Source organism: Myotis nattereri (assembly GCF_964212035.1).
Source record: "Myotis nattereri genome assembly, chromosome: 3".
NCBI lineage: Eukaryota > Metazoa > Chordata > Mammalia > Chiroptera > Vespertilionidae > Myotis > Myotis nattereri.
In genome coordinates, this window is record NC_138077.1 from 153,036,287 (window position 1) to 153,050,327 (window position 14,041).

General features: G+C 45.9%; 1 pseudogene across 1 annotated transcript; it reads left to right on the plus strand.

Moving 5' to 3' along the window:
• Positions 1-1,011: 1,011 nt before the first annotated feature.
• Positions 1,012-1,467, plus strand: LOC308515801 (microsomal glutathione S-transferase 1-like; annotated as a pseudogene). The gene has a single exon. The product of its transcript is annotated as a microsomal glutathione S-transferase 1-like (transcript).
• Positions 1,468-14,041: the final 12,574 nt, after the last annotated feature.

Sequence of the window (14,041 nt, forward strand, 5' to 3'; positions counted from 1 at the left end):
CAACATTTACTTTCTATTTCTTGGCCAATTCCTCAGGCACATGCCAGTTCTGTGGGCTGGTTCTCCCTCTCTCAATGTCAGGAAATGATTGGAGCAGACTCAACAATAAGACATGAGCCCGAGGGTGAAAGAACATCACATTCCAGACCCATGAGTCCTGGGCCTCTTTAGTAAGCACTATGTTAATTCTAAAATTAGAGCAGTCTCTTGGGCACCTGGTGTTCAGAAACAGTTAGTTGGCTTTTTGCAGCATGCCCATGACCCGCTGGTGACATAAGATTGTTTAGGATTCCAAAGAACCTATTTTCTCTGTTTCCCCTCTTGTTTGTATATTCAGCAGCCCTTGCTAGGCGCATGCTGTTTGGGTTTTTACATAGTTTTGTTGCTCATGGGGGTCATGTTTAATCTAAACTAATAGTAGTAGTTCCTCATTTCTGGGGGTGTTCAAGTAGAGACTGAAGGGCCACATCGAAGAATGATTGTAGAAAGATTGCTTTATCCAGTAAAACCCGGCATAGGTAACATCTAACGTCCTTGACCTCCTGAAATTCTATGCTTAGACATTTGTACTGTTTTGATCCTGGCTGACTTTCCTTTCTCTAATGCTACCCCCAGTATCCCAAATATATGAACATTGTTCTCATCTATTATATAATAGTAGTAAGGGTTCCATGTCCAGCATGACAGCGTGAGAAGAGCTGTGAACTGGCTTCCCAACAAAACTGCTGAAGATTACTTTAGAAATAAAAACATTTAAAGTCTCTGGAAATTGGCCATAAGAATTGAAATTTTTTTTATTCTTCAAAGGGAATTATCCAAAAAGTTAATAGATGACCAACCAAATAGGAGAAAGTACTAGCAAGTGATACACCCGATAAGGTATTATATCTTGAATATATAAAGAACGCTTACAACTCAGAAAGTCCCCCAATTCAGCCACCCGCCTGCTGGGACAGGTTTGCAGCTTTGCTCCTGCTGCAATCCACGGGATCCACGGCTAAAGTTGAAAAAATGGTTGACCTTGCCCAGCTAATGGAAAATGAAGTATTCATGGCATTTGGCTCCTATACAACAATTGTTCTTTCAAAAATGGTATTTAGGAGAGCTGCAACTGCGTTCTATAGAATGACAAGAAAGGTTTTTGCCAACCCGGGAGACTATGCAAGGAGAAAAGGCCCAGAAGTACCTGATGGTTGATGATAGAGTGGAACGCGTATGAAGGGCCCACCTGAATAACCTTGAAACTATTGTGCCATTTCTTGGTATTGGCATTCTGTATTTCCTAAGTGGTCCAGATCGCTCTACGGCTATCCTGCACTGAGACTCTTGGTTGGAGCACGGATCTACCACACAATTTCATACTTGTTACCCTTCCCCCAGCCAAATCGTGCTTTGGCTTTTTTTGTTGGATGTGGAGTTACTTTTTCAATGGCTCACAGATTGCTGAAGACTAGATTGTACCTATAAGGAGAATCATACAACTCATCGCCCTATTATTTTCTAAGAATTCTGTACTTCCAACTTATAATGAATACTTGTTAAGATTTTAAGTGGAAGGGAGAAAAGAAATTAAGATGGGGGAAAGCTAGTCTGAATTTTAGCATCACCAACGCCTTTTACTCCTGTGTTATATGTGAGCTAGGAATTTAACGTATTCTTAAATCTAAAGTCTTATTCTAAAAGCACTTTGTTATAAATTTTGATTATAATTTGTAAAATTCGTTCACCATTTCATATTTTAAATCTCTAAAAGGAATGAGTGCGCGTATGAGAAACCTATTTCAATATTGCTGAAATGGGTGCATGAAACAAAGAATTTAAAGAATAAAAAAAAAGAACGCTTGCAACTCAATAATAAAAAAGACAAATATAATTTTTATATGGGCAAAGGATCTGAAGATCTTTTCCACATGTGCAAAGAAGATGTTCAAATGGTGGGTAAACACATGAAAACCTGTTTGATCTCATTAGTCATCAGATCAGGGATGTGAAAATCAAAATCACAGTGAGATATTTCACACCCATTAGAATGACTAGAATGAAAAAGTCAGATAATAACAAGCAGCGACAAGGATGTGGAGAAGTCATAACCCTCCCACATTACTGAAGGAAATGGAAATGCAGCCACTTTGGAAAACAGTCCTGGAGTTCCTCAAACACTTAAACACTGAGTTGCCACATGACCTGGCAATTCCGCTCCTAGGTCGCTACACAGGAGAAAAGAAAACATGTGTCAGCCACACACAAAAACGTACATTAATGTTTATAGAAGCATTATTCAAAGTAAACAAAAGGTGGAAGCAGCTCAAATGTATGCCAACTGATGAATATACTATCTCCATACAATGGACTATTATTCAGCCATAAAAAGGAATAGAATACTTACATATGCTACAATATAATAGAACCTCGAAAACATTATGCTAAGTGAAAGACCATATGTTATATTAATTTAATTATGTTAATTGCTCAGATTAGGCAAATCTGTAGAGACAGAAAGTGGATTCATGGCTGTTTAGGGCCAAGAGTAGGGGGAGAAGGAGACAGGGAGAATAAAGGGAGTGGTAGCTAATGGATAAGGGGTTTCTTTCTGATGTGATAAAAATATTTTAAAATCAGTTGCGGTGATGGTTACATATATCTGTGCATTTGCTTAAAAGCATTGAATTTTACACTTTAAATGGTGGGTTGTTTGGTATATGAATGATATCTCAATCAAGCTGTTTTTCTTAATGACAGTAATAATACTCTTTGTCCTCTTCATATCTCAGAGAGTGGTTGGGAACATCAAATGAGAGAGTTTATGGAAAAGCACGTGGTACCCTACGCAGTGCTATACAAACATAGCCTATTATGTTCTTGAATGGGATTAATCAGCTTTTCACCAGCACCTGTCAGTACAAAACTCATAAGCTGCCACTCTTACAGCTACCTTAGGCCCAATTAGATTTCCTTTTCTTTAGTGGTTAAAACACATTGACAGAGCCCAACCCTTGAAATAGTGCTGCATAATAATTGCTGACAAATGCTTCTTGCCATCTTTTTTTAAAAAGGAAATAATGTTTCTTTTATACGTTTTCTAAAACTCAACTCATGTGCACACAATTACCACACATACCAAGTTCCTCGTTATGTCAACCGTGGAGTCCACATGGCCTGTATAATAATTTGCTAACTGGTCATTGTTCCTTTCCTCTCCAGTTCCCAAATCCCGTATTACATTTTGGCCTTCGCTTTGCTCTTCTAGCTGGGGTGAACCGCAGTCTGAATAAGCAAAAAGGCATGAGAATGAAATGTGCTCAAAAGGACAGGGTTCGGAGTAATACTGAGAGAAGCTGGTCCTCAGCCAGGCAAGCCTATGAGTGCAGCAGCCATGCAGAGATGTACACGGGTGCATTGAACAAAAGGAGGGAATAGTAGCCTTTTTAGTGGCATGTTTTTTGCTTGGCCTGACCTGTCCAATCCTTCTGTCTGAATACTCTTCCATTTTCATCCAATTGTACAGCTTTGAACCCCAGCGTTCCCCAACCCTCCATTTGGTTGGCAAACAGCTGGTCCCTTGTTGGTCTCTTTATTAATTTGGTAAATAGAATTTAATAATAGTTATTTTAGCTTTATGCACCTAGCCTCCTCCCTGTAACCCTCACAAGTGCCCTATGAAGCAGATGACAGAGCTGAAGCCCAGAGAGACCCAGTCACTGGACAAAGCCACACTGCTAGTGGGCGAGCCGCTGGGACTCAAACCCGCTTTCGTTTGGGCAGCATGGCCAGTGCTCTGCAACATGATTCTACGCTGCCCACTGAAGCCGGTACCCTAGTAAAATTTCAAAATGATTATATGTCAGTGTATAGTGTTCCTACCTCTGCTTTTCCGTATTAATTAATATCTGGGAGGGTGTGTTACCCCTCTTTCCCAGAGGCATCCTTTGGTTGCGCCCCCAAAACAAAGGAAATCTAACCGCCCTTGTTAGCTGACTGTAGTTTTACAGAAAAATTGTGGAGTAACAGCGCCCTCAGGTGGTCATCTACGTTTTCTCATGAGGCCTCTTGGCGCTGAGATGCGGGGGCATAAGAACGCCGTGGCTGCTGACTTGGTGGCCTTTATGCCACATGTGAACCCGAGGGGAACCTAGCCTCCCGAGGACCCGGCTGTGGACCTGGCCTGGGCAGATTCTGGGGCCTGGCCTCTCCGTCCTTGGCTGAAACCAGAAATGGAGTCAAAGTCCCTGCAAGGGCATGTAAGACCCATACACGCTGGAATCTGGACAATCTAAAGGCATCATGGCCAGGGAACTAACCCCCTGCCCCCCACTCCTTGTCCCATGTCCGCATCTTCTCCCACGGGCATCAGCTCCTTCCCTAAGGATGTGTTCCCTTGCTGAAAAAAAGAAATCACCAACCCTGGTGTAGGGGTGGCAGCACTTTAATTCTTATTATTCACTTCTTCGTGTGAAATATGCCCATCTGGTCCTAACTGTAACCTGTGTCTTAAGGGAAAGACAAGAATCTAAGAATAATGAGAGCTGGAAGTAGGTGGGGAAGGCAAGGAACAGAGAAAGGTGGAGAAACGAGGGAGAGAAGAGGGAGAGGAAGGGAGGCGGCAGAGGCAGTCCTCAGTGCCCGAGGCTTCTAACGCACGAAGAACCTGCAGGGCACTTTTGTTCAACGCACCAAACATTTCAAGGGCTCCCTCCTGTTATTGCTAGGTGTATAATCTTGGTTCACCAGAGAAACAGAATTAATTAGATAGATAGGTAGGTAGATAGATAGATAGATAGATAGATAGATAGATAGATAAAGAATACAAGGAGTTGGCTCACACAATTATGGAGGCTGATAAGTCGAAGATATGCAATCGGCAAGCTGGAGACCCAGGAGAGCCAGCCGACAGTGTAAGTTCCAGCCTGAATCCAAGTCTGAAGGCAGGAAAAGACGATGTCTCGGCTCAAAGACGTCGAGCCGAGAGAGAAAGAATTCTTCCTTCCTCAGAGGCAATAGTCACCCAAATATCCGGGCGCTCTATGCCCCATTCAACGTGACATAAAACTAGCCATTGCATTTGGCAACGGCACCTGCCAGCACACTGCTTTTTGTTGTTTATGCCCAGGTTGTTCTCACCCTAGAGGCTGAGGGCAGAAACCCCTTTCCTGGCATCGCAGCACTGGACAAAGCCACTCTGCTAGTGGGCGTGCCGCTGGGACTCAAACCCGCTTTAGTTTGGGCAGCATGGCCAGTGCTCTTCAACATGAGAGGCGCGTACCCTATTAAAATTTCAAAATGATGATGTGTGGGTGTATAGTTTTCCTACCTCTGCTCTTCCATATTAATGAAGATCTGGGTGTGTGTTACCCCTCTTTCCCATCTAACACAGCAAGTGCTCAGGACATTCAAAAAGTGCAAAAGCAGAAAAATGAACAAACTCAGATGTGAGCCCAATATAAATAATATGCAGCACTTGTCTCATTACACACCCGCGTCCTCTACAGAGGACAGTGGTCTCTGAGTTAGGATCTGTGCAGGTCCTCACATTCCCAGTGCTTAGGTGGTGTTTATTGACACATAGTAGGTGCCCAATAAATACTGGTGGTCTAGGAGTAAAGGGATGAGTCAGTGAGTGAGAGACTGGAGCCAGCCATCTATCTCCCCTAGGGCAGGGCTGGCTTTGCTTTTCACTTAGAGCTCATTAAAATCCATTCTTTGCTCTGATCAGAATCTGACACAGGCTTTAACAATTGTGCGTTTCTGATATTCTCTTCAGATCTGAGAAGCCTTTGCCTGTAAAATCCCAGCCTTGCCCGCTGTCACCACAGTTATCCAGAATCTGTCAAACACTATAGAACCCCTCTGGGCAAAAGCTGTGTCATTAGTGCTGTTCAGAAGAGCCGGACAGCACCGTGGGCCCTTCCACTGGAGACGGAAAATTCTGATTAAATGGATACTGTCGCAGTCAGTCAGTTTGCTGGGCTGACAGAATGTTTGACCTAATGCTATGAAACAGGTTTCCAGAAGAATTGGAAGAATAGTGAAGAGATCCAGTCCAAGCTCATTGTGTGAGCTAGGAGTCTCTGTTCTTCAGGAAATGCACCAAAGAGAGATCCACCTTTAGGGTTTCTGTGTCTCTGCTTTACTTTGTAAGAAACAGCGATGTGGCCCCAGAGAGAGTTATATGCACAGGGAGCTCATCAACCCCTAACTCCTCAGGCAGGAGCCAGGCTTGGGGAAAACCAAACCTCCAGTTAGTCATGTCTCTGCCAACTCTCAGAGGTGGCACAGGGTAGTAGTGAAGACATGGGCTCTCGAGGCAGGGCTGCTCTCAAAGCCTGGCTCCACCCCTTACTAGCTTGGGCCATTACAGCGGTGGCACCAAAAGGCAACTTGGAGGGGCTTCGGCCACCCATGATCTCCATCAGACCTCAAGCTATTCCAAATGATGACAGTAGTCACCACTGTAATGAACAATTGAAATAGTCTTGATCTTATGTCAAGTATGAATGTAATCAGGTTAGAAAAGTTTGGTATTCTTGTTATATACAAGCTAAGTTAACATGGTGTACTTTTTTTTGCAAACACAGCTTTAAGACAAGTCCCCTAGCAGACCCAAACACCCCAAGCCACATCACCACCCTATACCCCTCCTATATATAAATCCTGGAAGCAACCCTGGCAAAGCACGTGCTTCCTGTAAGCCAGTGTCCTCCCCTGTTAAGCCAATAAGAGTGTATATATTAACTACTGTGTGCTTTCCAGGCACTGAGCTAGATGTCCTTATCTAACTTAGGTCATTTAATCCTTATGACAACAGTATAAAATTGGTTCTCTCCATGCCTCAGCTTTTCAAGCTATGAGATAAACAATAATGCCTACCTCTTGGGGTTGGAGTGGAGGTTAAAAGAGATGTTGCATGTAGAGGGCCTGGCACAGGTGGTGTGCAATAAGTGATAGTTATAATGATGTTAGTGATGCTGGAGAGGCTGAAGATGGGGAGGTGGGGGAGGAAAAGGAAAATACAGTCATGGCAGTATCTAGCTTATATGTGGACCCTCTCTCAAGTATCCATTCTTAGCTGCTTTCTCTCCTAACTGCAAGCCCTGAAATGTCCCAGCAATATCTCCATACATGTTTTATCCCTGTAAGCCCTCTAAGCTGGCGTTCAGAAGGGGTCTATAACATCTATAAAATAGGTGGATCTGACCTTGGATGGCCCAACCTTGGCTGTCAACATCTTGTTTCCTTCTTGGGGACACCCTCTTCCATGAGAAGGTCCCCGTCCCCAAGTAAGTTCCTAAGACAGACTTAAAGGAAGAGCAAAAAAAAGCCATTCTGGTCGGGCCAGTGTGGCTCAGTGTCTGAGCGTCAAACCATGAACCAAGAGGTCACCAGATCGATTCCTAGTCAGGGCACGTGCCCAGGTTGGGGCTCAATCCTGGTAGAGGGAGTGCTGGAGGCAGTCAATCGATGTTTCTTTCTGGTCACTGTTTCTATTTCTCTATCCCTCTCCTTTCGTCTCTCTCTAAAATCAATAAAAATATATTTAAAAAACAAAGCCAGAACCAGTCTGGAGTAGGCCAGGTCCAGGAGTCCAGAGAGAGCCACAGGTTAGGGAAGATGGGAATGAGGTTTGAGGATGGATAATATGAAGATTCAAGAACAATCTGGGCAATGGGAAAAGGCCTAAAGGAGTGTGTGACACAGACTGGTAATTGTCCAGCCGTGTCCATGCTCCCTTTCTTCCTTATAGTAATAGGCCCTGGAAATTTTACCTGGCACATGACCACTCCATCAAAGTCTACATTCCCAGCCTCCCTTTAAAGCTAATTATAGCCACGGGAGTAAGTTCTGGCCAGTGGGACCTGATTGGAAGCGATGGAACAACTTATAGGTCAAATGCCTTCCTCATTCTTTGCCAACTTCCTGTGGGCTGGTGAGGCAATTTCAGCCATGATGACAAAGGCAAACCCCTAGAATTGGTGAAGCAACAAGATAGAAGGAACCTGCCTTCTTCCTGGATGACCTCACCCTGGGCCACCCACTTATCTATGGACTTTTCCCTGAGAGTTCTATAAACTTCTAATTAACTGGTTAAAGCATCATAGCACATACCCGTTTGTCTATTGTCCAAAACAAGCCCAAGATCCAGATCCAAGAATGGGATTACTCCAGCCTGAATCCCAGCCAGCAGGCCACCAAATACAAAGACATCTTGATGGCTGCTCTCGTCCTTCTCTGAGGGACAGGTCCTTGGACTTTCAAATGAAAGAGCATGGGTTTCTGAGGCTCAGGGTGGAAATGGCTGGCGTGCAGGGAAGCTGCTCCCATCAGAGACAGCAGAGATGGCCTGCAGAACAGCTCATTCCTAGGGAAAAACAGGGCCTGGCTTTTCCCACCATTACGTCCCCAGGGCTTGGCCTGGCACCCGGGAGGAGCTCCATAAATATCGATTTGAATATTGATTGAATGCATAACGAAGCTTGTAAATTTTGAGCTCTCCAAAACAGTAACAGTTTTGGCAACAAAGAGCAAGAACTAGGCACCTGAAAGGAAAGGCAACAGTTGGCTCTGTTTGGCAGTCTCTTCATGGGACGGCGTTCTAAAAGTCCAGGGACTGCAAAGGCTCTTCGGGCACCCCCGGGCCACTTCCCAAACTTCAGGAAACAGGGAATGGGAGGATTCCAAAAAGCCTTTTGTTTTGGAAAAACTGATTGCAGAGTCTGCCACTGGAAGGCTGAAGATCTAAACTGAAAAAGTTGCTGAGGAAATGACACTATATGGAATTGACTTCCTTCCCCATTCATTCCTTCGCTCAATGCAATTTTATTGAGGCTCTACCAGATGCCAGCACTCAACGGTTCTGGTTTTATAGAGATTTCAGATTCTGACACTGTCCCTGACCTCTATGAGTTTATGTATGTCCCAACCACATCTCATGAGTACAGCCCCTACCACTGCCAGACCCACCTCAAAGAGAGAGCAGGCTGCGGGGAGCCACCACCCTGCTTAGGAGAGCTATGAGGATGAAGGCAGAGAATCAGGGAAGAAAGGAAATGTCAGAACTGTCCTCATTGACAAGGCCAGCCCCGCCCTTTGGGCTTCCCTCCCCTCCCTCCCACCTGCTGAAAGACTGACGGGGGGCTGTCCTGTTGCAAAGTAATGCAATTCGGAGTCCAGCCCACTGGAAAGTCCTGCATGTGCGCTGGGCAGTAGGCACAGAAATCAGACCACAAGGCTTTTCTTGTCAGAACCCAGACACAGCACTCACATGGCCCACAGCCATTGGAAGTGTGGTGTCGTCGTCTCCCAAAGCCTTCTCTGGCCTTGACCAGATTGGAAGTGGGGAGCAGCCTGGTTCACGGGAAAGGGGAAGAGATTGGAGGGTACCGGCCAGGCCTGGGGGCTGAGGGAGGAGTGGTAGAATTGGTAGGAGTGGGAGGCAGAACACATGGGAAACTGTTAGAGAACCCCGTGTGGGTGTCAGTGACGATGGTGACCAGGAGCAGGATGTGGGGAAGTGCATGATATTAGCAGAAAGTGGTCATGGTCTATGCTGCCCACATGTCAGGAGAGCCAGCAAAGAGGAAAGACAACGTAAAACCCTGGCTGGGCGGAGTGTTTCAACAAAACTCTGACTTACCTCAGCCGGGAGGAACTGCTGACCATCCAGGGATGATTTCAGAGTTGCAGAACCCAACATGCACAACTCAGGAATAGGTCAGACTTCTTTTAATTTTTTTATTTTGAACTAGTTTTAAACTTGCAGAAAAGTGGCCCAAATAATACCAAAAAAAAAATTATCTTCTATTCCTCCTCCCCTTTCCCTAAGGTTAACATCTTACATGATCACAGCATACATATCAATAATGGGATATTAGCCCTGGCCAGGTGGCTCAGTAGGTTGAGCGATGGCCCGTGCACAAAAAGGTTGCTGGGTTGATTCCCAGTCAGGGGCACATGCCTGGGTTGTGGGCTCGATCCCCAGTAGGCAGCTGATAGATGCTTCGCTCTGGCATTGATGTTTCTCTACCTCTCCCTTCCTTGCTCTAAAAAATAAATAAATAAATATTTTTAAAGAACGAATGGGAAGCTAACATTGGTACAATAGTATTAACTATCTACAGACCTTATTTGAATTTCACCATTTTTTCCATTAATGTTCCTTTTATGTTCCGGGATCCTATTCAGAATCCCACATGGCATTTAGTTATCAGGTCTTCTTATCTCCTGCAGTCTGTGACAATTTCTCAGTCTTCCATGAACTTGACACTTTTGAAGAGTCCTGGTCAGTTATTTTGTAACATTTGGGTTTGTCCAATATTTCTGGAATCATGTTATATATTTTTGATGTTATGTTCTTCTCATGTCAAGGAGTTCATAATGTTGATCTGCCTTATTATTAGAGATGTTTTTATCCATCACTTGGTGGGTGTTGCTGAGTTTCTCCACTGTAACATTATCTTTCCATTTGTAGTTGATATGTAGCTTGGATGCAATACTTTGACTTTTTTCTAAAAACCTATTATTTTAAATTGATTACAACTCTTAACCTCTTCAAATGTTTGATTTCCTAGTGTAGTATTGTGGTTGGCTTGGTTATCGCACCCTGACCCTAGACAGCCTTGGTGTCATTGGTTTTAGTGATGCTCAGTAAGGATGTGGTGGATATAGGTGAAAAATTCCACAGTGGACCTGACCACCAAATGCAATGTGTGAGCTTTTTTTGCTCTTGATTCCAACAAATCAACCAAAAATAACATTTTTATAAGAGCAAATTTTAACATAGGTTAGATAGTGAATGATATTAAGAAAGTGTTGTTAATTTTATTAGGTGTGATAATAGCATTATAATTATATTAAAACTAGTAGCCCTGTGCACCAATCCGTGCTCCAGTAGGTCACTGCCACCCTCCTGTAGCTCCTCCTCCCTCCCTCATAGCTTGCTGCCCTGCCCCCTCCTGTAGCTCTCTGCAGCCTGCTTGTACCTCACTGGCCCACCCACTGATCCGTGATCTGGTCATGACGTGCTTGGTGGTTACACTTCAGGGCATAATGGCTAATTAGCATATTCCTCTCATATTATATAGGACTAGAGGCCCGGTGCACAAAAATTTGTGCACTGGGGGGCGGCGGGGGGGGGTGTCCCTCAGCCCCACTTGTGTACTCTCACAGTCTGGGACCCCTCGGGAGATAACGACCTGCTGGCTTAGGCCCACTCCCAGGTAGCAGAGGGCAGGCCCAATCCCTAGGTACAGCCCCTGGTCGGGCTCAGAGCAGAGCCGATTGGGGAGTTGGGGCGCCGCCCCCTGTCATGCACAGAGCAGGGTGGATCAGGAGGTTGTGATGACACCCTCAGGGTAGGGCTGATTGGGGGGTTGGGGTGCCGTCTCCTGTCACGCTCAAGGCAGGGTTGATGGGGAGGTTTCAGCACCACCCCCTGTCACGCACAGAGCAGGGCGGATCAGGGGATTGTGGTGCCACCCCTGTCACATACAGAGCCGGCCGATCAGGAGGTTGGGGTGCTTCCCCCTGTCATGCACAGAGCAGGGCCGATCAGTGGGTTGGGGAGCTCCCCCCTGTCATGCACAGAGCAGGGCTGATCAGAGGGTTGGGGAGCTCCCCCCTGTCATGCACAGAGCAGGGCTGATCAGGAGGTTGTGATGCCACCCCCAGTCACGCTCAGGGTAGGGCCGATTGGGGGGTTGGGGCGCTGCCCCCTGTCACACTCAGGGCAGGGCTGACGGGGAGGTTGCAGCTCCACCCCATCACACACAGATCAGGGCCTATGGGGGTGTTGGGGCGCCACACCCTGTCACACACAGAGCAGGACCGATCAGGAGGTTGGGGCGCCTTCCCCTGTCATGAAGAGAGTAGGGCGAATAGGGAGGTTGTGGCCCCGCCCCCTGTCACACACAGAGCCACAGGATGATCAGGGGGTTTGGGTGCTGCCCCCTGTCACACTGCTCCAGGGGCCATGAGGCCTCTCAGCTCTGCTGATCCCGGTGCTGGGAGGCATAGTACCCTTTTACTATATAGGATAGAGGCCTGGTGCATGGGTGGGGGCCGGCTGGTTTTCCCTGAAGGGTGTCCTGGATCAGGGTGGGGGTCCCCACTGGGGTGACTGGCCAGCCTGGTTGAGGGGATGATGGCTGTTTGCAGCTGGTCACACCCCCTTCAAGGTGGGGGTCCCCACTGGGGTGCCTGGCTAGTCTGGGTGAGGGGCTGAGGGCCGTTTTCAGGCTGGCGGGTGACTGAAGCTCCCAACATCTCCTTTTTTCCTTTTTTTAAAATTCTTGGATTTATTTACCTCCTATGGCTGTCACTGGAGCTGAGAGCTGGCTTTAGCTGTGAGACCTCGGCTGCTGAAAGCAGGTTTCTGGCTTTGTTTACCTACTGTATTTGAAACTTTGTTGTGACTCCAGCTCTGAGATCCCAGCTGACTGAAAGCAGGTTTCTGGGTTTTGTTTAGCCTCTATATTTGTAACAATGTTTCTTAGACAACAGCTCAGAGCTGGGCTGCGACAGGTGGGGAAACTTGGCTTCCTCTGTCACTGGAGCAAGCAAGCCTCCTGTTCCCATCAGTAGCCTGGCTGCTAGCCACCATCTTGGTTGGCAGTTAATTTGCATATCGCCCTGATTAGCCAATGGGAAGGTTAGCGAAGTTACGGCTAATTACCATGTTTCTCTTTTATTATATAGGATACCTTTTTCTCATAGAAATACATACTGAAGTATTTACAGGTAAAGTAATATGATGACAAGGATTCATTTAAAATATCCCAGGAAAAAAATGCATGGTGAGATGGAAGATGACACTGGAACAGCAAATGCTGAGCATTATTTAAGCAAGTGATGGGCACATAGGTTTCCATTATACTTCTCTAAACTGTCTATCTCAGTTCATCTGCCTCACAAAATACCCCATCCCCATATTACCAGAATTTCATGGTGCATTCTATGAAAACTGGTCATTTCCCATATAATGATGTCAAGAACAACAGTTTAGCCCATCCTCTGTATCGGGGCGGGTGCTGGCTTTGGGCTCCCAATCTGTATGGGACTCACCTCTCATTGGCTTCTTCTCAGGGACACTTCCCTCCTGAACAGCTAGCTTTCTTCCTAGGCAGACTTTTCCCTGAATCGCGAGTCATTGAAAGTCCACAAGTCATTGAAAAGTACTCACGTAGTTTTGTTCCTGGTGATTCAAAGTGTAACATCATATGTTACATCATATGCTACATATGTAACATCACATGTACCCGCCTATTCTATCTCTGTCTTCAGCAAGCACTCACCTTTTACTAACTTCTTTTAATCATCTTAATATTTGCCCAGTTTCTCCTAGACATTTCAGAAGCCGTCTGAGGCCAGAATTGGATTGGGTAAGTCAGTTAGCCTCCGTGAGTCTCAACGGCTTCATTTTCAGGGGTGGGCAAAAGTAGGTTTATAGTTGTATGGAAAAAGCCATGCAGGTTATACAGAGCGGTTTCCTGGGGCTGTCTTCTTCCCATGTCCCGCGTGGAGAAGGAGACTTGAACCGGTTCCTGCAATCTAGGAGGCGCTTTCAGGATTGAGAAATAGTGAAAGACAGACATAAAATAGATTAAAAGCTTGGGCTGGGTGTGGTGCCTGCCCTCCAGAGGGACAGGCAAAGAGAGCCTACCCTCTAGAGGGACAGAGCACACAGAGAGAGAGCCAGCTCCGAAAACTGCTTTATTATATACTCGGATTACAGGAAGTTACATCACATCTGGGTGGGCCTTTGACATCATGAGATCCATCCCCTTAACACCGGGCGGGCGGGAGAGTCAAACTGGGTGGCGTCCAATCTTTTGACTGGTCACGCCCTCAGGGAGTGGCTCTGCCGGCCCCCTGAGTCCAGCTGACGTAAATTAAACCAAGTGTATTCTACCGGCCCTTAACACAGGTTATGATTATTAAAATAATACAAAAATGGACTCTGTTTCACCTACTCCCCACTGTACACGTCCTTTTGCCCACTCCTTTATAAAATAGCATATTCCTACCACATAGGTCATCGAGAGAATCTCAG